This window comes from Alnus glutinosa, chromosome 14 (assembly GCF_958979055.1).
Source record: "Alnus glutinosa chromosome 14, dhAlnGlut1.1, whole genome shotgun sequence".
In the NCBI taxonomy this organism is placed as follows: Eukaryota; Viridiplantae; Streptophyta; class Magnoliopsida; order Fagales; family Betulaceae; genus Alnus; species Alnus glutinosa.
Window position 1 is genome coordinate 16,630,009 of NC_084899.1, and position 21,819 is coordinate 16,651,827.

General features: G+C 37.1%; 1 long non-coding RNA gene and 2 pseudogenes across 1 annotated transcript; 1 reads left to right on the forward strand and 2 right to left on the reverse strand.

Annotated features, from left to right (window-relative positions):
- Window positions 1-2,024: 2,024 nt before the first annotated feature.
- On the reverse strand, window positions 2,025-2,862 carry LOC133856747 (serine carboxypeptidase-like; annotated as a pseudogene).
- Window positions 2,863-7,814: 4,952 nt separating this feature from the next.
- On the forward strand, window positions 7,815-11,787 carry LOC133856602 (uncharacterized). Its single transcript, XR_009898228.1, has 3 exons — window positions 7,815-8,467; window positions 10,036-10,133; window positions 11,486-11,787. It is a non-coding gene; the product is annotated as an uncharacterized LOC133856602 (long non-coding RNA).
- A 4,282-nt stretch (window positions 11,788-16,069) lies between these two features.
- Window positions 16,070-18,630, reverse strand: LOC133857585 (G-type lectin S-receptor-like serine/threonine-protein kinase LECRK3; annotated as a pseudogene).
- Between the last annotated feature and the right edge of the window lie 3,189 nt (window positions 18,631-21,819).

Below are 21,819 nucleotides of genomic sequence, written 5' to 3' on the forward strand. Positions count from 1 at the left end.
CACGACCCGTGAAACCCGTTTAGCGTAACGGGTCATGTCGGGTCGACACGACCCGACACAACCCATCTATCATAACGGGTCGACATGACCAGTTTAACCCGTTTAACTGAAACACTGAAAATTCCATAATAGGCATTGATCGTAGCACTAGCATCATCGATCACGACCATTCCAACATGCAAGGCATTATTTCTATCCCTTAACTATCAAACTTAGCTGACAACATATTAAACAATCAGTTTACCTTGAACTGCAAACTCAGATTTTGATAGTGATATTACACATCCATGAGGCCTAGTCCAATATTATGGAATTTACATTCTAACGACAAAAGGTGCAAAAATGAGATAATATGGGGGAGGGAGGGGGAAGAACATTTGCTAATAATGATAACCAAATCAAATTTTACCCCGCTAATTAGCAATTCAAAATGAAACTCAACATATGAAGTAACTTGGCTCTTAATCAGCTTAAATTTCTAAACATAACATTTTAAGCCCCTAGAATTAACTGATCAGTTGCTGCATGAAATTATCAAGTATGCTGGTAGCCTGGTAGCACAGCAGTTCAAGAACTTGGACCATGTGGAAATTTTTTTGTACAAACCTAATACACACAGCTCCTCATATGCAGCCCACATTAAAGGATCTACTGATAATGCCTGCTTAAAATGATGTACAACACTTTTCCTTCTATCAGTGTACCTAAAACAAAATAAAATCTCAATAAATAAGAAGCTGATATTCTGAATTAAGAAATTGCACAAACACACAGACATAATTATGCAATATGCATGTCAATAACAACTAACTATTTCAGACTTTATGTTAGTTCAGAAATTCAAAGATGAGAATTGAATTAAATTCGGACTCACTTCCTAGTCATAAGGCGAAGAAAGTATAATTCATAGAGTACAAAGGATAAACAATATATAGTAATGAAATTCAATTAACTGTGCTTAATGACCCAGTTTACATCGTCAAGCACTAATTCAATCCAATACTTTGGATAAGCTAGAGTTGCAAGTAATAGAAACAAATTAAGGAATAGAAGCTAACACAAAACAAGAGAATGCAGCATTGTACCTCTACTACAAAGAATCAGCGAAGAAACATGAAAGGACACAAAGAGTGGGAGAGTCTGTTTCTTGGGGAAGGAAGGGGAAAAACTTTAATAAAATATGCTTCTTTCACCTGATATTCCGTCAAGTGAAATGCAAATAGATTTGTAACTTTGAGAATAAGTTTAAGACCGCTTCATAAGACATCCACTTCATAAATAACTGTATGATAGAAACCAGTTTTAAGGATGTCTCTTTCACTTCTTTTTGTTTTTTTTTTTTTTAAAAAAAAAAATGTATTGTATCTATCTATTCGTCTCTCATTTGTACTGTACATGTATTTCAAGCAACAGGAAATAAATTTCTTGAAGTTTAGAAAATGATATATGGGAGAACAAAATAGCAACCTACTTGACCAAAAAACAAAGAAAAAAAAAAAAGAGTGACCTCTAAATAAGCCCTAGAAGGTAATGACCGGCTGCACCATTTGGAATCTGCATAAAGAAGATAAACACAAGAAGCAAGTTATCATCATCCTAAAAAGCAACTGAAAATAGAAGTGATGGAACATCCAAAAAATTAGAGTGACCAAAGTATAAATCATGCAACTTGTTTGAATCCCATTTTTGAAGAAAACAAATGTAATACCTCTGCACCTGGCTCATTAGCAGGACATAATGCAGCTTCGGATTCTTTAAGAAGATCCAGCTGAAAGCATGATAGTGCAAACAAGTAGTGAGACTGAGCCATTTGCATTCCTTCATAGAACAATGAACGAAAAAAGAAGAGAGAGATTAATGGATGATAAATTTTTTCAAAAAAATCAACCACAATAAAGAAACGAAAAAGAACACTAACTACAAATTGGTTCAAAAATGGCAAAAAAATTAATACTATGACACATAGTCACATACCCTTCAAAATATGGTACGCAACATAAGATTGATTGTTGTGCAAGTAACAGTCAGCTAATAATTGCATATTCGTCTGCATATAAAAAAAAGGCATCAAGGGTTCAAGAAAAACTAAGAGGAATGATTCAGAAAATCCAAAAATTGATGTGTCCCGCGATGAACAGCTCTTGAGCATCTCTAATGAAGCTTTGGGCTGATCCATTGGAACCATATGACCAGCATCATGGACCTGCAAATATTGTTAGGACCAGTGTTGCTTAAATTAGAATACGAGAAATAGAGATAGAGATGGAGATAGAGATAGAGATAGAGATAGAGAGAGAGAGAGAGAGACCTCGAGGAAACTGAGAGGCCCATGGCTCTTCAGCAATCCTGCTTCTGCACTGTCAACTAAAAATGGAACGGTTGCGGTTGCCCTGAACTGTTTCTGTCCAGACCATTCCATGGCATCAACCCACCTAGAATTCCCTGCCCATTAAAAGAGAGACAAACCAAGAGTTCAGGCTTTGCATTTTAAAAAAAGACGTTATTTGTTGTTTGAAAAAAAAAAAAAAAAGTTTGAAAGAACTTTTTAAAAAACTTTTCATTTTTTGAACGAAAGAGGCTTTACCGAGCCAGTTGCAAATGAGATCATACTCCCCACTCCCTAGCATACACAAGAAGCTTGATTCCATCCTCCAGAAGAGCAGGAATACCCACTTCAAGATTCCTCATCCAGTCCACAAGCATGGCTTCATATACCTCGCTACTGCATGAAACGAATTCTCTGTCCCCAACTCCTAAAGATTCCCTCACTCACTTCTGGTTCAGGAATGTCTCCATGTTGGAGAAGTCATAACACAGGTCTCCCTCGCATTTCTTTCTAACAGCATAGTACTGCAGACCCAAACATTCTCATCAAAGCTGAAAATGCATTTTTGCTACTTCACAACATAATTCTGAAATGATATAAGAGGTGTTTTAAATTTTAATTGTGCCCTCTTACATTTAATGGTTAAGAATATTTTGCTCGTACACAAGTTACTCTCCAATACATACCTCTGCACCTGGCTCATTAGCAGGACATAATGCAGCTTCGGATTCTTTAAGAAGATCCAGCTGAAAGCATGATAGTGCAAACAAGTAGCGGGACTGAGCCATTTGCATTCCTTCATAGAACAATGAACGAAAAAAGAAGAGAGAGATTAATGGATGATAAATTTTTTCAAAAAAATCAACCACAATAAAGAAACGAAAAAGAACACTAACAACAAATTGGTTCAAATATGGCAAAAAAATTAATACTATGACACATACCCTTCAAAATATGGTACGCAGCATAAGATTGATTGTTGTGCAAGTAACAGTCAGCTAATAATTGCATATTCGTTTGCATATAACGAAAAGGCATCAAGGGTTCAAGAAAAACTAAGAGGAATGATTCAGAAAATCCAAAAACTAAGTTTCATATAAACAAACAAGCCCTTTGTACAAGCTGCAAAATCAAATAACGATAAAACTAAAATTCCAAAAGCAAGTAATTCCATACACATAACAAAGCCAATTGGAGGTTAGAAATTCCATACACATAACCACAATTAACTTCTCCGATAGTTCGAAATTTGGAGGTTAGAAAGAGTTCTAATAAGTAATAAGTAATAACATAGAGCCATTTCTATGGCAAAAAATTCTCAAATACAAAAAACCACATCATAATTGTCCACTCTTAAGTATTGATCCCTTGAATGAATATGCTCATTGTCCATCAGATTGGGTCCAACGCAAGTTAGTTTGTCATGTCCATCTTTGTCATTCAACTCCAATACCTAAAGGAAAAAAAACAAAATAATTACATTGGGATGTGAAAAAGTTTGGCCATTCTACCTCAAACGCTAAAACACAAACAATAACATAATAACAAAAGAAAGAACATGGGATCTCACAAGAACTGCTACTATCCAATGTCAACACATCCTCTTCTTCGTTATCCACACTCATTGAAGTTTGTTCTATATCAAAAGATAAAATAAATTAATGTCATTAAAGTAAGATAAAAAAAAAATACAAGTAAATGAAGAAATTAAATATGCAAATAACTAACATTACCTTGCTCTGCATATAACCAATCTCTAGTGCAAACCAATGCCTCAACAATATCAGGCTTGAGTGAACTCCTATACTGATCAATCACACGTCCACCAATACTAAAAGTGGATTCTGAAGCAACAGTAGAAATAGGAATACTCAACACATCACGAGCCATGGCAGCTACTTCAGGATAACGAAATTCATTTCCTTTCCAAAATGAAAGGATGTCAAATGGCGTATTCTTCTCCATATGCTTGGGTTCATCCAAATAAAGTTCCAATTGAGTCTTTTGTGCATCAGGATCGACTCCATCAAATGCTAGAAAATCCTACATAAAAAGAAATAATATAAACATAAAATTAATAAGTGATTATGACTTATGAGTATATATACTAAGTTACTACTTACTAACAAGCTAAGAAAGTAAGAAACTTGTGATATTATTTACCTTTTCCCAATCTGAGCCTTCTTGAGGTTGAACAACTGTGGAGCTTGAAGTTGCAGGAGCACTAGCCGCACTATACTCCATAAAAAGTTTGGTTAACGTTTTGGTCACATTTTCATATTCTTGAGATTCAGCTCCATAAATCTTAGTATAGTAGTACTTTACAAGGCGCAGCTTGTAACGAGGATCTAAAACAACTGCAATGGCCAACACTAAACTGAATTCTGACCAATATTTCTCAAATTTAGAGATCATTTGACCTGCCATTAATCTCTTATATCCATCTTCACTCACAAGCTCTTGCTTCAAATTCACATAAATCAATGCTACCACGGAAAAATATAGATTGGCTGTGGGATATTTGGTACCAGAAAAAGCACATGTAGCACGATAAAAGCATCCCAAGAAACTACATATATCAATCACTTTTTCCCACTCAAGTGCATTAGGACAAAACATATAATTTTTGTCAATCATCTCCAAATAAGCAAAAGCACGCCTATAATGAATTGCACTCTCAAGCATAAGATATGTCGAATTCCATCTAGCTGGCACATCTTGTTTTAATCCCTTGTTACTATCCAATGACATTTGATTGACAGCTTGAAGAAAACTTTGTTTTCTCATTTGTGATCCTCTAAAATACTTAACACTATCTCGAATCTTTTGGATAGCACCAGTAATCTCTTTCAATCCATCTTGCACAATCAAGTTAAGAATATGGGCACAACAACGCATATGAAACAACTCACCATCACAAGGAAGGGCTTTCTTCATGTTTAATTTGGGTTTGAGATTCACAACACACAAATCATTTGCAGAGGCATTATCTAATGTTATAGAGAAAACCTTTTTATCAATCCCCCACTCTTCTAGCAAACTACATATCTTTTCAGCCAAAGATACACCATTATGTGGTGGGGGCATAAATGAAAAGTTTAACACCCTTTTAGACAATGCCCAACTCTTGTCAATAAAATGTGCAGTGAGACAAATATACCCATCGGTTGTCAAAGAAGTCCACAAATCTGATGTCAAACTAATCCTCCCTTGACAAACATTTAACAAAGACTTAACCTTTTGTTTCTCCAATATATGCATCTTAATCAAATTAGCCTTGGCAGTATTTCTACAAATTAATGGTACATCACTACGCAAATATCTATGCACTTCTCTTACACCATCATATTCAACATATGAGAAAGGCAAGTCATGCTTTATAATTGTACCAACCAACAATTCTCTATATTTTTTAGGACAAAATTTTGAGCCACTTACAGACAGAGTTCCTTGATCTCTAGATAGGAGCATCTGCTGAATATCATGATCAGTTTTCCCTCCATAAACTTTCATATGCTTCTGTAGATTTCCAGTTCCATGTGAACTGTTAGCTATATACTTATGGTCACAGAACTTGCATTTTGCCCATATTCTTGTGTCATTTGGATCTGTAGAAGGAACTTCATCAAAATGGGTCCAAACAGTTGAGGTCTTCCTACGCTTCTTCGGGACCTTTTTTGTCGTTATCGAATTTGTATGAATAGAAGGATCCTCCCTTGTCTCTATTTCGACCACATCGTCATCGAATATAATCGAATTTTCGTTAATCACCTACACACATATGAAATATCGTTAGTAAATTAGAATGAAGAAGAAAAAAAAAAAAAAAAAAAAAAAAGAACCCTTTTAACCAAATTGAGCTTAACATATAGGCAATTAAAATAAAGGGGGGAAAAGTGGAAAACAAGATGTACTTAATTACAATTTACAAGACAATGGAAACAAGAATCCCAAACTCAGTATAGCAATAGAAAGAAGATATTCAAATGTAGGCACTCACTTCAACAGTGACAATCATTTCCAAATAGGTTAGGTAGAGATTTTTCCGTACACAATCATTTCCAAATAAACAGCTTTTTTCTATGCACATAAATCACTATATATGGCGATCAACTGCAATTCTTGATTTCCTTGTCCAAACTCCAAAGGGTATTCATATGCAATGCTAACTGATTCATAATGGGTGAGTATTATTGTAGAAACTTAATTATATTATATATAACCCTAATCAAGACTCATTGCTTCAACCCTTATTTATTTTACCTTAACATCAGCTACCATGCATATTTCTGCCCAAAAAACAAAATTAATTAGCTCTTAATTTTGATATGATAATAAAAAAAAATGATTTGGTATTGATTCAAAATTCTTAAATATTATTTTATATCTAACTTTGACATTCTATAATGTCCTTTAATGTTTTTACTCACGTTGTTTGGTGTGTTCTATTATGTATATAACTCTCATTGAAGGGACAAATATATGCATGTCAGCACTTCCTATATATTTCCATTACTGAAAAGTTAAAAATAGAAAATAAGAAAATTAGACTTTTATCTTTTCACAGTCATTGCTAATCGGTAGAGTTACCTCTTAATCAACTTTAACCAAACCCAAAAACACCCAAAATAATAATAATAATAATAACTAAGAGTAAAACTTCCCTATATATATGGCCACGTACGTATATTGTTGTTTAAATGCTATAAATTGTGGTTTAATACAATACATCCAAACAACAAAAATAATTTAAAGAAGGGAGGGGTGTTATGGCTAGAAAGGTTATGAAAGGATTTGTTTCGATCATGATGATGATGATAATGGTGTTGGCCATTTTTGTTCAAGCTGGGGTGTAAGCAGATTAACTTCAATAGTGACAATTATTTCCAAATAGAAAGAAGAAAACCGCTTGGGTTGTGGGAGTGTTGCTGGATAACGATCGATGACAATCTTTGCCGTAGTAGAAGCAGTCATCAGTACTGACTCAAATGGTCACATTATTTTAGCAGTTTCCATTGAGCTTCCTCCTTTAATTTGGATGTCAATGCTGGTGAAGCTAAGGTTGCTCTATTGGCAATGATTTTTACACTTTCTCATGCTCCCAATTACTCATACTTGAAGGGAATTCTCCCATTAATAAAGCTAGACCATATATGCTCCAATTGTTATCATCACAGAAAACTCCTCAAGAATAAATATTTTCAATCACAAACAAAACCCATTTCAGATAATGAAATAAAAAATATCTTCACAAAAAAATTATGAACATATTTTGAACAAGCAGTGTGATGACCAAGAAATTAAATATGAAATTTAGTGATTTATAAGTTATGTTTATTAAATATATGGGGTCTAATAACAATTAAGAAAAGAGAGAACTAAATGGGTTGGGGCAATGTTATAATTTAGAGAATATGGAGGTTTTAAAAAGAAAAGAAAAGAATGGATAAAAGCCCAATCCGGTCAACCTTTCTCCCCCAACCTCACGTGCAGCCCATCCCACTTCCCATTCCTTAAGTTCACGCACAGCCCCCCTTCCTCTTTTCTTTTCTTCTTTTCCCTTCTTTCTTCTTTCTTTCGGCTTTTTTCTTTCTTCTCAACCAAACTGAGAGATCGACTGACAGAGAGATTGAGAGTGAGAGAGAGACCGAGTAAGAGGGAGAGATTCAAGGAGATTGAGAGGGAAAGAGAGTTGAGAGACAGTGAGATGAGATGAGAGAACGAGATTGAGAAGGGAGGATCCGGTGGTTCGTGAGGGGAGACTCGGAACCCAGGGGGACCCGATCCTCTGTGGACGGTGGCTAGAAGCGAAAACCGGCGGTTCCAGTGGAGATTCCGGCGAGCCCGTGACCCGTAACCCGCCAGAACCGGGAGAGAAGACCCACGACCTGCTGAACCCGAGAGGAAGACCCGATCCTCCATTAACGAACTCCGATGGCCTGAGACGCGAAATCCGGCGATGGATGAGCAATTTCCGGTGAGCCTTACAATCGGTGAACCATAGAAACCCAAAGACCCGTTGATTCGAGCAACCCGTGACCCGTACCCGTGTGACCCAACGGCTTAAAGGCTAGGTTTCCGGCGAGTTTTCCGGCGGTCTAGTAGCGATTTCTGGTGGATTTGTTGAGGAAAATCCCTAAGGTATAAAAATTCTATGATTTAATTTAATTTGTAAATTGGATTATTATAAACCCTGTTGGTTGTTGGATCGGCTGAGCCGTGATTAGGTAGTTGATGTTTTCTGTTTTGGGGGTTCTGTTCCGGTGGTGAGGTGTTTTAGCCGGTTAAATGGTTTTTGGATGTGCCCCCTGGTTTGCAGTATTTTGATTGTTAGGCTAGGTGATGGAATGTTTTGGAGAAGTATGGGCTGAATATAGGTATGCGATTCTTGATAATTTTGGGTGGAACCCGTGAGGTGTAGGGCTCAAAAGTGTCCTGTTTTGGGGGTTTATTAAATTTAGTTTGTGATTTTAGTTATGGATGGCTATGATTATGCGATTGGCCGTTTGATATTGTATAGGATTGTTAGTGATTTTTATTGAATGTTATGTTGATGGCTGAATAGGTATGATTATTGTTGGTTGATGTGTTGGTTGATTTGATGATATTTCTTGAGCTTTGTTGATGGAACTTGGTGGTGAATAGGGCTGATTTAAAGTGATTGTGAATTGGTGCCCTTAGAGTTGGATTTATGGCTTTGATGTGTGTATGTTGTTGAATCCAAATTTGGTGTTGATTTGGAGTGAACTATGATGTTGAAGTTAATATGTTAGATCCTTTTGGTGTAAATGGCGAATGAGGTGGAAATAGGGAATGGGTTAATGGTACTATACAAAAGAGAGTGCAAATGATTTATTGGAATTTAGTAAGTTCTCTACTATGAGTTATTTTAGTGTTGTAAGTAAGTTTTAAAGCTTGGATGGATTAAGAGACCGTCTATGAGGATTTTGGGTATAGGTTGGATAAAGTGGAATTGATTAATGTTGGATTCTTTATTATAAACCATTTGGATGTTTAAAGGAGGATGAATTGCTAATTATTGATTAAGTCCCCATCTTGGTACTAAGTGGGAATGAGAAATAAGATAAGTGATTACTAGTGTGTCTAAGTCTTATAATCTAAATTTCTTGGAAGGTTAGAAACTAGTAAAGTGTTAATGTAGTGGTCGATGTTAAAGAACATAGAGTTGTGATGTCTAATATAATCTTTCGTCAATAAGTATATATAAAGGGATCGAATATACTTAGTTAACTTAAATGGATAAACTAACTATTAGACTTAATAGTTAATAATGATAACAAGACAACTTAGTACCCAATTCACCTATCCATGTACACCAAGTGTTTTAGTGTATTATCGGTTAGGCTTAAGCGTTGTATATGTGTATGTATATATGTATACAAATACATGTATATGGCTTAAGTATAAATATTGTGAACTTAGTAAATAGCAACAAGCTATAAAAAGGTTTAGGAATAATAATGTGACGCAACAATAACAAATAAGCTAATGAAATAATAGATGCATCTTCTAGTGGATAAATAAGATAAGGCGCAAACCTATAACCAATGACTAATCTAATAATAGCTTAAGATATCTAGATAGCTTTCGAAGCGAGTGATGTGACGTGTGGTGTGAGCACGCGAGTAGCTTTTGTGTCATAGAATATAGAGTTCAATAGCATAGTCTAATGCTACCAATGTTTGCAGGATCATGTTCGGATTGGAGACTTTAGTTGGTTCTCCAATGTAGAGTCCAAGTGACTAGAGTCCAAGGAGTGTTCGAGTTGGAGTCCAATGCAGCCAAGGTGGGTATTCCACTCACTGAGAAAATATATATTTTTATATGTATTGGATTGATAAAAATATATATATTGTTTATGAAGCTGAACCAACCATATGATGAAATGTATATACTTTGAGATGATTTATTAGTTTCGATTATGTTTAAACTATATCAATGATGTTTAAGAGATAATGCAAGAGTGAAAAGTATTGACTAGATTTAAAGTTTTAAGTTTTGCGGTTGAGATTTAAATTATGCAAATTGTTTGAGAACATGTCATGTTGAAACTGCGTAGATTTGATAAAGAAACTAAGTTTTGAATGATTTCAAAGTGTTGGGTAAAATGCTGGATTTGTTTAATTTTAAAAGGACGTGATTTAACAACTGCATGATTTCAGCGTGACACAGTAGTGAAATATATACTGGTCAAGCACAGAACATTGAGCATGTAGTATAGAGCATACATACCAGCAGTATCAGTATATCAGCAGCATAACAGTATCAGCAGCATATCAGTATCAGCAGCATAACAGTATCAGCAGCATAACAGTATCAGCAGCATATCAGTATCAGCAGCATATCAGTATCAGCAGCATTATTAGCCCCAGTTCATGCATAGCATATATAGCATTGTTTTGTGAGAGATGTTTTTATGTTATGAGTAGTTTTGCTAGACGTATTAGTATGCATAAGAGTCTTCATGAAAAAGATCTTATGTATATTTTTATCGGATGGTCACATGTGTTAATAGCATACATTGAACTTGAAAGTTCATGGATACATGACTACCTAGGTGCGAGTAATAGCATGTCTATGAGTAGGAAGGTTGACTGTTCTTGTTCATCAGGAAAGACGTGTTAGCATGATTGAGTTTAACTCTAGTGCTCTCATGATCTACTGACGTCAAGGCACGAAGCTGGAATACGATTAGAGATGGTGTTGCGAGTGTTTTGTTGAAGGATGTTATCCTAGTACGGAAGAGTAAGATGCCATGTTCTTTGCTTAAGACTTATGTGTATACGTGATATCTGTGATGGAGTGATCGTGTGCACATATGTCCAAGCGACCGGTGAAAAGTATTATTATAGAGGGGTCTATATGTAGAAACTTCCAAGGAGGGATGTCTGGAACTTCTACATGTTTTCACAGCTATATAGTATGTTTTAAATGATTTCTGAATAGTCGGTGTTTGCTACATTAGCTGTTGGTAAATTGTGGCTAATATAGTGCTCGCACGACTAAAATAATATAAAGGTTGGTTCTTTGTGAAAACTCAGTTAGTCTTATACCACTGAGGTCTTAGTATGAGGTATACTAAGGCGGTGAACTCATTCTTTCACCTATGCGGATGTGGATACCACCACAACCGTGTAGATGATGTTTCTTTGGCTGCAGGTACTTCGATATAGTCGATGGGTCGGTAGCAGTGTGCTTGGGATATTATGACTGAAGCTCGCCGCGACAGTTGTAATTGTCGGACCACGGGTTGTCCACTATTTTATAGGTTTGGTATGGCTTGTGACGTTTGTGTCACTTATTCTTTGTTAAGCCATTATTGTTATAGTGTTAATAAGATTCAAACAGATGGATGTTAAATGGCTCTTTGTTATAATTAACTTGTGATAGATGTATAAGTTGTAATTTCCACTATTCAGATTTATGTTTTCCGTTGCATAGATAGATGTATGTTATACTCTGATTATCAGGTACATGTTATGGGGCATGTGCCATATGTTGGCTGAGCGACACGTAGTCGTGCCACTGCGATGACTCGTTTTATGTTTGTATAAAAAAAAAAAAACGGGTCGTCACAAGTAGGCAAGCATCACAATTCATAGATTATCGGACTATGATTTTATACCACAATAATCATGGCTATAAGAAATTAAAAATGGAAATCAACTAACTTACTGGCAGACCCGGCGGAACTGGATGCGACATCGGTCGGAGAGAGTGGCAGAGAGAAGGGGAGAGCAGAGTCACTCACTGCAGAGACTTGAGAGAAAGAGCGTCGAGTGTGGCGAGACTGAACTGCTGAAGGAGAAGAGAAGGGCGGCGGCGCAGAGCTGAAGAAGATGAGAAGGACGGCGGCGCAGCGACTCGGCGACGCAGAAGGAGAATAGAGGGCGGCGGCGCGGCGAGCTGAAGGAAAAATCTAAGAAGAAAATGGCAAAATGCTAGGGTTTTCACTTTTCACCGTTTTTTACTTTTCTTCTCAAATTTTCTGAATTTTCTCACTTTAGTTTTTCCCGATTTTGTTTATTTTTCAATTTTCACTGTTTTGAATTTTGATTCTTTCACTTTATTGTTTTCAAATTTCAGTTTTCACTTCAGTTTCACTTTTCAGTTTTCAGAATTCAGAATTTCAGATAATTCCCCCCCGGTTTTCCGACTTTTCCCCCCCAAGGCAATTTCCAATTTTCTCCCACTCAGCCATTCTGTTTCCGCACCATTCTCCCTTCTTCTTTTTTTTTTTCTTAAATTTTTTTTTTTTAAAAAAAAAAAAACCCAATCGTGTCTGGCGGGTGACCCGCGACCCGACCCGCCAGACCAATATAAACGGGTCATAAACGGGTCAACCCGTTTATGACCCAAACCCGCTAATTTCGTGTCGTGTTCGTGTCGGGTTGTCGGCTGCCTATCATTACTCATGCTGATAGATAAACACACTTCAACCATCATGAAACGTTCTATTTCTGCAACCCCTATCCTCTTTTGGTCTCTCCCCCCAAATTTCTTCTCTCTCCTACTGCTCTCTCTTCTTTCTCTCTCTCTCTCTCTCTCTCTCTCTTTAAATCATGTTCAAGGTTCACGAGAAGATCAAGCGTCACGGACTTCGTTGACCAATCAACCGCACCTCAAATACAACTCTCCTCATCATCATTGTCCCCACTGACATCCAGGGAGTACGTTCCTTCCATCTTTTTTGCTCATTTCGTTTCATGAAACATATTAAGTTGTGGATTTAGTTTTCTTTAAGTTAATGATGCTATATTTTACTTAATAGTTGTCTTTGTTTTCAAGTTTTTGGTATAATTATTGAATACATTTTAGCTTGTAAGTTTTTAGTTTCATTTTTATTTGGTTAATGCATCTGCCTCTAATTCTAACCCAACACACAAACCCATGAGCTATATACCCACACACACCACATAAATCTCAAAATAGTACATCCATGTACTATAAATAATTTGAAACTTCAAGAAACTTAGGGAGAAAAGTGTTAGGATTTTACCTTGAAGCTTGTTCTAGGCCCTCTTGCTCCAAGCCCACTCCCTTCTATTCTTATCCGATCCTCTCCAATCTATCAACTTCCATTCTATTTCTCTCTCTCTCTCTCTCTCTCTCTCTCTCTATTTTTTTTTTTCTCTCTTAGAGATGTTGGGTCGTAAGTTTGGGGCTCACATAATGGAATCTTAGCCCCAAAACAACCTTTTATAGCTCAAGAAGTGATATTTTCGTGTCCCAGGTCCCACCGATCGATTGGTGTTTCCCAACGTCCAAGCTGTTCTCCATATTAATCGAACGATGCTCCGGGCCGTTCGATTGCTGGTCTTAGACAGCACTGCGCAGTATTTTGTAAAATACACATAACTTTTGCTGCAGGTCTAAAAATTGCGCATTTGAACCCATTCAGGAAAGCTCTTTTGAAGACGGATGTTGTGGCAACCATTCAAAGCTTGGTGAGTATCGTCTTATATTAAAAAATCAATAAATGCATCCACAATCATTATCCTAATCATTTCTCTTTAGTTACCCTTATCTCTATCGAATTTATCAACATTACACCCGATTTTACATTTTAATCTATGATTTTGAAGGGGTGTTACAAAACACCATCTGATCATACTTCATACTACCCTTTCTAAAGCTGAACCGTCATCCTATGGTAAGGCTGCCATTGACCTAAGATGAAGATAAGCTGTGGGACTCGAATTTGATGCTTTCATGTCAAATGATACTTGGACTTTGTGTCATAGACCACTCCAACACAACATCATTCGAAATAAATGGGTTTAGAAGGTGAAAAAGAAAGCAAATGGATCTATGGAGAGATTTTTAAAGCTAGATTGTTTGCTAAAGGATTTGTTCAACGATGCGGAGTGGATTACACTGAGACCTTTAGTTTTGTGTTCAAAACTTCAACCATCCAAATTATTCTAGCTATGGCAGTACATCTTGATTGGGAAATTCGATAGCTGGATGTGTCAAATGCCATCTTACACGGCAATTTGATGGAAAAGGTCTATATGTAGTAGCCTCGAGGATTCGTTGATAAGGAAAAACCAGATTTTGTGTGAAAATTGCACAAAGCCACTTATGGCTTAAAACAAGTTCCAAGAGCTTGGTTCACTAGGCTGTCCAATTTTCTACTTGATATTGGGTTTACAGCCTCCTTAATGGACACATCTCTATTTATCTACACTTGTGGCAAGATTTACATTTACAAGCTTGTTTATGTGCATGATATAATCATCACGGGTACTAATTCATCTGTTATCTAGTTCACTTGTCATACAGCTGCGACATGAATTCCCTGTGAAGGACTTGGGTCCGTTAAAATTTTTCCTTGGAATTCAAGTAACTCGCAGCAACAATGGTCTCCATCTGTGTCAAATGAAATATAAATCTAATTTGATTGGCAGAAGAGACATGGATGGTGCAAAACCTACCAAGTCTCCATGCCCATCTGGGTCCAAGTTATCTAAACTTTTTGGCGAGTTGTTGCTGGATCCTATTGCCTACAGACACGTCATGGGAGCCCTCCAATACTGTAACCTTACTCGGCTAGAAATTTCATTCTCAGTGTTGTGACAAAACTAATTTTAGACTCAATCAACTTTGTTAGTACATGCATTCTCCTTCATCTATACAATGGGCAGCTGCGAAGAGAATGTTGGGGTGCCTTAAAGGTTCCATCGATCATGGGCTCTACTACACTTAAGGCAATCTTCAACCTAATGCCTCTGTGATTCAGATTCGGCAGGATGCTCTAATGATTGCAGATGGACCACTTGATTTGCTAATTTTTTTGGGTGATTGCCTGGTATCCAGGAGTGCAAAGAAACATATTGTTGTCTCAAGATCTAGTACTGAGGCTGAGTATAGGTCTTTAATTGTTATTACTGTGGAGATTTTTTAGCTTAAGATGTTTAAAGAAATTTGTTATTCCTCTTCCTGTTTCTCATTTCCTTTGGTGTGAAAATATTAGCGCTCTAGCTTTGGCTTTTAACCCTGTCTTTCATGCTGGAACCAAGTACATAGAGGTTGACTACCACTTTGTTTGCGAAAAGGTTCTTAATCGAGATATAATAGTCAAATTCATCTCATCTAAAGATAAGGTGGCAGATGTATTTACCAAAGGTTTATCTGCTGCTAGATTTCTGTTTTAAAAGTCAAAGTTGATTGTAGTTCTTCCCCCATCACCTTGAGGGGGGGCTATTATAGTATCGAATGTAGAGGATTCAGTTGCAGACGAAAGAGCTTCAGTTATTGCAGAAGATGCAGACAAGCCGAGTGCCACACTGTCAAGTAATCAAATATAAGTTGAAGAAGATGAAGTTTCTGTCAGCAATTCACAAAGGTTGAATTCTTCTCCAAGTCTACCACCAAGTCTGTCACAGAAGTTGAACTTTTCCTCAAGTTTATTTGCTAGCTCTCCATAGTTATCAGCACCGGCCCAAGATAACATTCATTCAAATTCTCTAACATATATTGGATAATGGACTACGATGACATCTTTATTATCTTTGTTCTGTTTTAGTTTAGACATTTTGAATTGTATAGCAATTACTTTCCTATCACTGATTATATAGTTTTACGTTTATGTTGTAACTCACGTTGTAATTGTAAATTTTTATAAATGATAAGCTGAGCATACAGTTTTGGTATGTAGCCAAAACCACTTATCCAACTTTGTTTTCAGAGAACATACAACCAAAAAAATAGAGCATTGAGGAGACGTGTGTATTCATCGTATGAATGTAAAGCTTACATATTCAAAAAAAAAGAAAAAAAAAAAAAAAGGGAAAAAAGAAAAGGAAAAGCATACAAGAACTTAACAACTTTGTTACACAAAGTATGAGGCTCAATCACTTGAGAGCCTATATCGCACTTAGGAAAGAGTTAGGGCTTGGAGGAATTGGAATAGCAACAGTCCCTTCCAACATAAGCAGAACCTTATTCATCGAGGGTCGGAGTGCTGGTTCATACTGAACGCACCAAAGTCCCAGTTTAACCATTCTCTCCACTTGTTTTTTGTCAACCTCTTCTTCATCCCCAAGTAATTTAGCAAGGTCTCTAGCTTCAAAACAGTGGTAGGCCCATTCTTCAAGAACAGCTTCTTCCTCAGTTAGATTCCAGTCCACACACTTTCGACAACATATGATCTCCAAGAGTACAATACCGTAGCTGTAAACATCTGCTTTCACTGTGATGGGCAATTTCCGATGCCACTCTGGTGCAACATAACCCTTTGTCCCTCTGATGCCGGTAAACGTTTTGGTTTGGTCTTGCTTCAGCAGCTTTGCCAATCCAAAGTCAGAGATTTTTGCACATCCATACTCATTCATGAGAATGTTCTGAGGTTTTATGTCACAATGAATGATCTGTTGCTCACACTCTTCATGGAGATAAAGAATTCCTCTTGCTACATTGCGAGCAATTCCCATTCTATCATCCCAGCAAGGTTGTTTTTCTGGTGTGAAGAGTACATCTGCAAGCGACCCGTTGCTCATGTACTCATAAACCAAAAGCCTGTTAGTTCCATCATGGCAATACCCGAGCAGACGAACAAGGTTTCTGTGATGCGTTCTCCCAATAACTTTCATCTCAGTCTGAAACTCTCTTTCCCCTTCAGCCAACACTTTCTCTAGTCTTTTGATAGCTACAATCTTCTCGCCATTCGATATTGCCCCTTTATAAACTGCCCCAAATGATCCCCTACCAACCTCTTCCCTGAAACCGCCACTCACTTGCTCAAGTTCTGAATAAGTGAACGATCGTGGAGCAAAATTGTCACCGAGTTCAACATTTCCATCACAAGAGAGTTTTGTATACCGAAAATGATTTTTGTAAAACACAATTCCGGAAATTACCAAGAACATGCATCCAAAGCAACAAATGAAGCACTAATAATTAGGATGTCCACTCGAAGCTCTTTCTTGTTTTCTTTTGGCATATTTCCATTTGGAGTAGTGGGTGTAGACGTACTTACCTTGATGAAAGCTATGTTTGAATCCCCGGGTTGCTTTCTTCCATATCTCAATGGAAGCCTTTGTTTTCGGCACGCCCTGTTTTTGAATAGTGCAGCTTCACAGTTACAGTCCTCTAAACAGGCTTGTGAGCAAGAATCTTGGGATTCTACTGTCAGAACAGAATATGAAACATCTTCCCATATGGTGTTAGCCGCTTCTTGCATGTTGTATGTAATATCTCCATTTTTTTTGCAACTTTCTGCAGTGAAATTCCTCTCGCAGCCTGCAGTCCAGTTCCCCTGTTGTACCATTTCGAATCCCGGAAGACATACACAGTCAGCCTTTTGATAATTTGTAACACAAAAACCATTTAATCCGCAAAGACCCCAAGGATCGCACTCATCATCTGAAGATGACCATAAAATTGACCAGTTTCCGCTCTGTTTCAGATCATGCGAGTACAGCCGGAATAACCCATTCGCATCAATTCTCGTGAGATAAATAGTTTCTTTTGTAGGATATCCTCCTTTCGTCAGATTCTTAATGTTGAACCTAGTACCGTTTAGCAAGTATAGATGGCCATCAGCATCCAAGTTTAGCGTCACGTTATATCCAAAGCCATTTGTTCCAGTCGCATAGTAAGCATATGGAGGACCCACCGGGTACTGAACAAGGTTTCCATCATCTTGCATCCTCAGACGGAAGATACCCGTTGAGTGATGAGTGTCTGAAATACTAGAAACCAGCTCATGTTCTGGAAGGAGACGTTGACCGGGTAAAAGCGTATCAGTCGGGTACTCAAAACTCTGCCATATTATTTTTTGGTCGGAATTGTAGATGACAAAATTGCCAGAGTTAAGCATGGAAGCGGAAGTAGACCCAGAAGAATCAGCTACGACGGCTACCTGCTCTTGTGCCACTTCAAGGACAAGCCTGCCATCGCTTGCGAAACGCAAGGTAGCATTGCTGGAGACAGGTGGGCCATCACGGGTTGCAGTCCAGACAACGGTCTTCTCAGGAATTCCGGCAATAAAAATCCCAACAGAGTAGTCATCGCCTTGCTTGTAAAATCCAAAGGCATAGAGACCAGAATGTGACAACCACGTTGAGTTTGTGGTGGGTGTTAGAGAAGAGCCCCGGCTCACATTAGACTCCATTTGTTGAGCTGAAGCAGTGAAGAATACAGAGACAACAAGAAACAGAGTGATGAAATCCATAACAAGATAATGATACCTCTGTAACTTCTCCTTTCTCCACTTTTCATTTCCTTTGTTAACAACTGGTCTTAACGTGAAATTCGCAAAGGACTCGGTCTTCAGTCTCTTTCCGACCGTCATTGACATCCAAAGTCTACGAAGTCAGTCAAGAAACGGAATTGTCAAACTTATTCATCAAAAAAAAAAGAATTGTCAAACGTCCGAGAACCACGCAGGCTGACGCATCTTCCGAGCCGCGTCCGTGACTCTCTTCACGCTTTGATTTAATCTGGGCCTGTTTGGAGTGTGAGTTGCATTATTTTTGGGATAACAGGAAGAATTGATAAATGTAATATAAAATAAAAAGAATTTGTTTAGAAAAATTTTGTATTGTAATAATTTTTTTTAAATAATAAAAAATTATTAATATGATATAAAGTTAAAATATTTTAAAGCTGATTTTTTTAAAAAAAGTAAAATAAAAAATAAAATAAAACAAAAGAATTTTTCCGCCTTCGCCAAACAAGTGAGCTTTAAATTCTAACTGGTTAGAATTGAAAACTAATGCTTATTTATGCTCCGTTTGTTTCGACGTAAAATGGTTTCCGTCGTAAAATATTTTCGACGAAATCAATTTCAGAAGAAATTATTTTCTCGAAAATATTTTTCGGCGTTTGGTTCACACGAAAAAATTTGAATAATGAAAATGCAGCTGTCGCCCGAATCCGGCAACGATGACGATCGGAATCCCGGGAGCATGTTTGGCCGGATCCGGCCAAATTTGCCGGATTCCGGCAGGACTCCTCCGGATTCGGTCAGATCCGGCCGGATCCCGGCCGGATCAGTGGCCGGATTCCGGCCATTTTGGCCAGATCCGGCCAGATCAGTAGCCGGACCCGGTCATATCCGGCTGGATTAGTGTCCGGATCAGGTCAGATCAGGCCGGATTCAGGCCATTTTGGCCGAATCAGGCCGGTTTCTGTCAATGGCCGGATTCTGGCCAATTTCTACTGGAATCTGGTCCTCCGGCATTCGGTGCGGTTGCCGGATGTCTCCGGATTCCGGCAGCCGGCGGTTTTCCGGCGGCCTAATTCTGACATCCGGCACGGCAGTATTCCGTTGGTCGGATTCCGACGATGGCATAATCCCAGTGACTTGATGATGCTGGATTCCAGTGTCGCCTAGTTTCGAACGACCAACTATTGTCGGATTCGGGCAGTCAGATATCAAACGTGCGTGTAAGGATGAAGAATATAATTTTAGAAAATCGTTTTTCAAAAATTAAAAAAAGTTTTACGGTCAAACCGAATATGGTTTTCGTTGATCATTATTTTTGCCCCTACCAAATACTATAAAATACCGAAATCATTTTCTAGAAATCATTTTACGTCAAAACAAACGTAGCATTAAAAGATTTAGAATATAACTACGCATTGGTCTTGCATATTTATATTATAAATGAAATAAAATAAGCTAAAGTAAAGCATATCTAAGCTATTATTTTTTGAGAAGCACAACTGTCATGTCATTATATTGATCAATGATAATGTGAAGCACTATTATTATGCTTATATGCATTTGATGAGGACTTATGTCATTTAAGTATGTTCCTTACTCGCTGCTCACTAGTTAATTGTATCATTTAAATAATTAAACTGATTATTTTTCATTACCTTAAAAGAGAGTTCTATTTCATGGATTAAATTGTCTCCATCTGCGTTATCTTGCTATTGGTTTTGATTGATATGCGTCTGCCCCATCTTTGGATGATCTATGACATTGTTGACTTGGTCATCGGTTTTGTTTTATTCAATTAAATATTTTATTAACTTAAAAGTTTTTTAAATAATTTATAATTTATCCAAGTATTTGAACAACGCATCTTAAGCTCAAATCATAATGTCAATTTTTTTTGAGGGGATAAATGTATTTTTGTCGAGGTTTTGACAAATAGTCATTGAGTTTTAACTATATCCTTAGAAAAAACTGACAAAATTCGTTCATCTAAAATGTCACCAATAATTAAATAGGTACATGTGTCCATTTTGCTTAGTCACTGCAAAAAGAAAAAAATAAAGAAAAAATAAGAAAATAAAAGGAAAAAAGAAGATAAACTTGACTAGTAACCAATAAAAGGCACATTGGACTTCAATGTTAACTCCCTAAAAAGTTTTTCTAGTGTTGATAGATAGTTACAAATATGACATCGTTTTGTCAATACCCTAATAATCACACTTCAACCATCACGAACGTTCTATTTCCACAACCCCCGTCCTCTTTTGGTCTCTCCCTCCAAATTTCTTCTCTCTCCTACTGCTGCTCTCTATTCTTTCTCTTTCTCTCTCTCTCTCTCTCTCTCTCTCTCTCTCTCTAGCTCCTCTCTCCCCTCTCTCTCTCTCTCTCTCTCTCTCTCTTTGAATCACGTTCAAGGTTCACGAGAAGATGAAGCGTCATGGACTTCGTTGACCAATCACACCGCACTTCGAACACAACTCTCTTCATCATCATTGTCCCCACCGATATTTAGGGAGTACATTCCTTCTATCTTTTTTGCTCATTTCGTTTCATGAAGCATATTAAGTTGTGGATTTAGTTTTCTTTAAAATTAAGGGTTAAACACCATTTTAGTTCCTGAGATTTGGAAACTTTATTTTTTAGTCTCAAAGTTTCAATTTGTATCACAGATGATACTTCAATTTTGAAAAATGACCAAATAAGTATCTCGGTTAACTTCTCCGTCCAAAAACTAAGGGTCCGCCACGTGTCAACCTCAAAGGTTGACACGTGGCACTATATAAAAAAAATTAAAAATTAAAAATCTTTAAAAAATAATAATAATAATATTAATTTTTTTTTTTTGAAAAAAAAAAACAAAAAAAAAAAACAAAGGGGTGCCTGAGCCACCTCCTTGGCCGGTCTGGGGTGGTCCAGCCATCCCCAAAGGCTAAAACCGATCATGAATTTTTTTTTTTTTTTTTTTTTTTTTTTTTTTTTTTATTATTAAGGGGTGGCCGAACCACCCCCCATGGGGTGGCTCAGCCACCCCCATGGTTGCCAAGAGGGGTGGCTCAGCCACCCCTTTTTTTTTTTTTTTTTTTTAAATTTTTTTTAATATTATTATTTTTTAAAGATTTTTAATTTTTAATTTTTTTTATATAGTGCCAAATGTAAACCTATGAGGTTGACATGTGACTGGCCGTTAATTTTTGGACGGAGAAGTTAACCGAGGTACTTGTTCGGTCATTTCTCAAAATTGAGGTATCATCTGTGATGCAAATTGAAACTCAGGAACTAAAAAAAAAAGTTTCAAAAACTC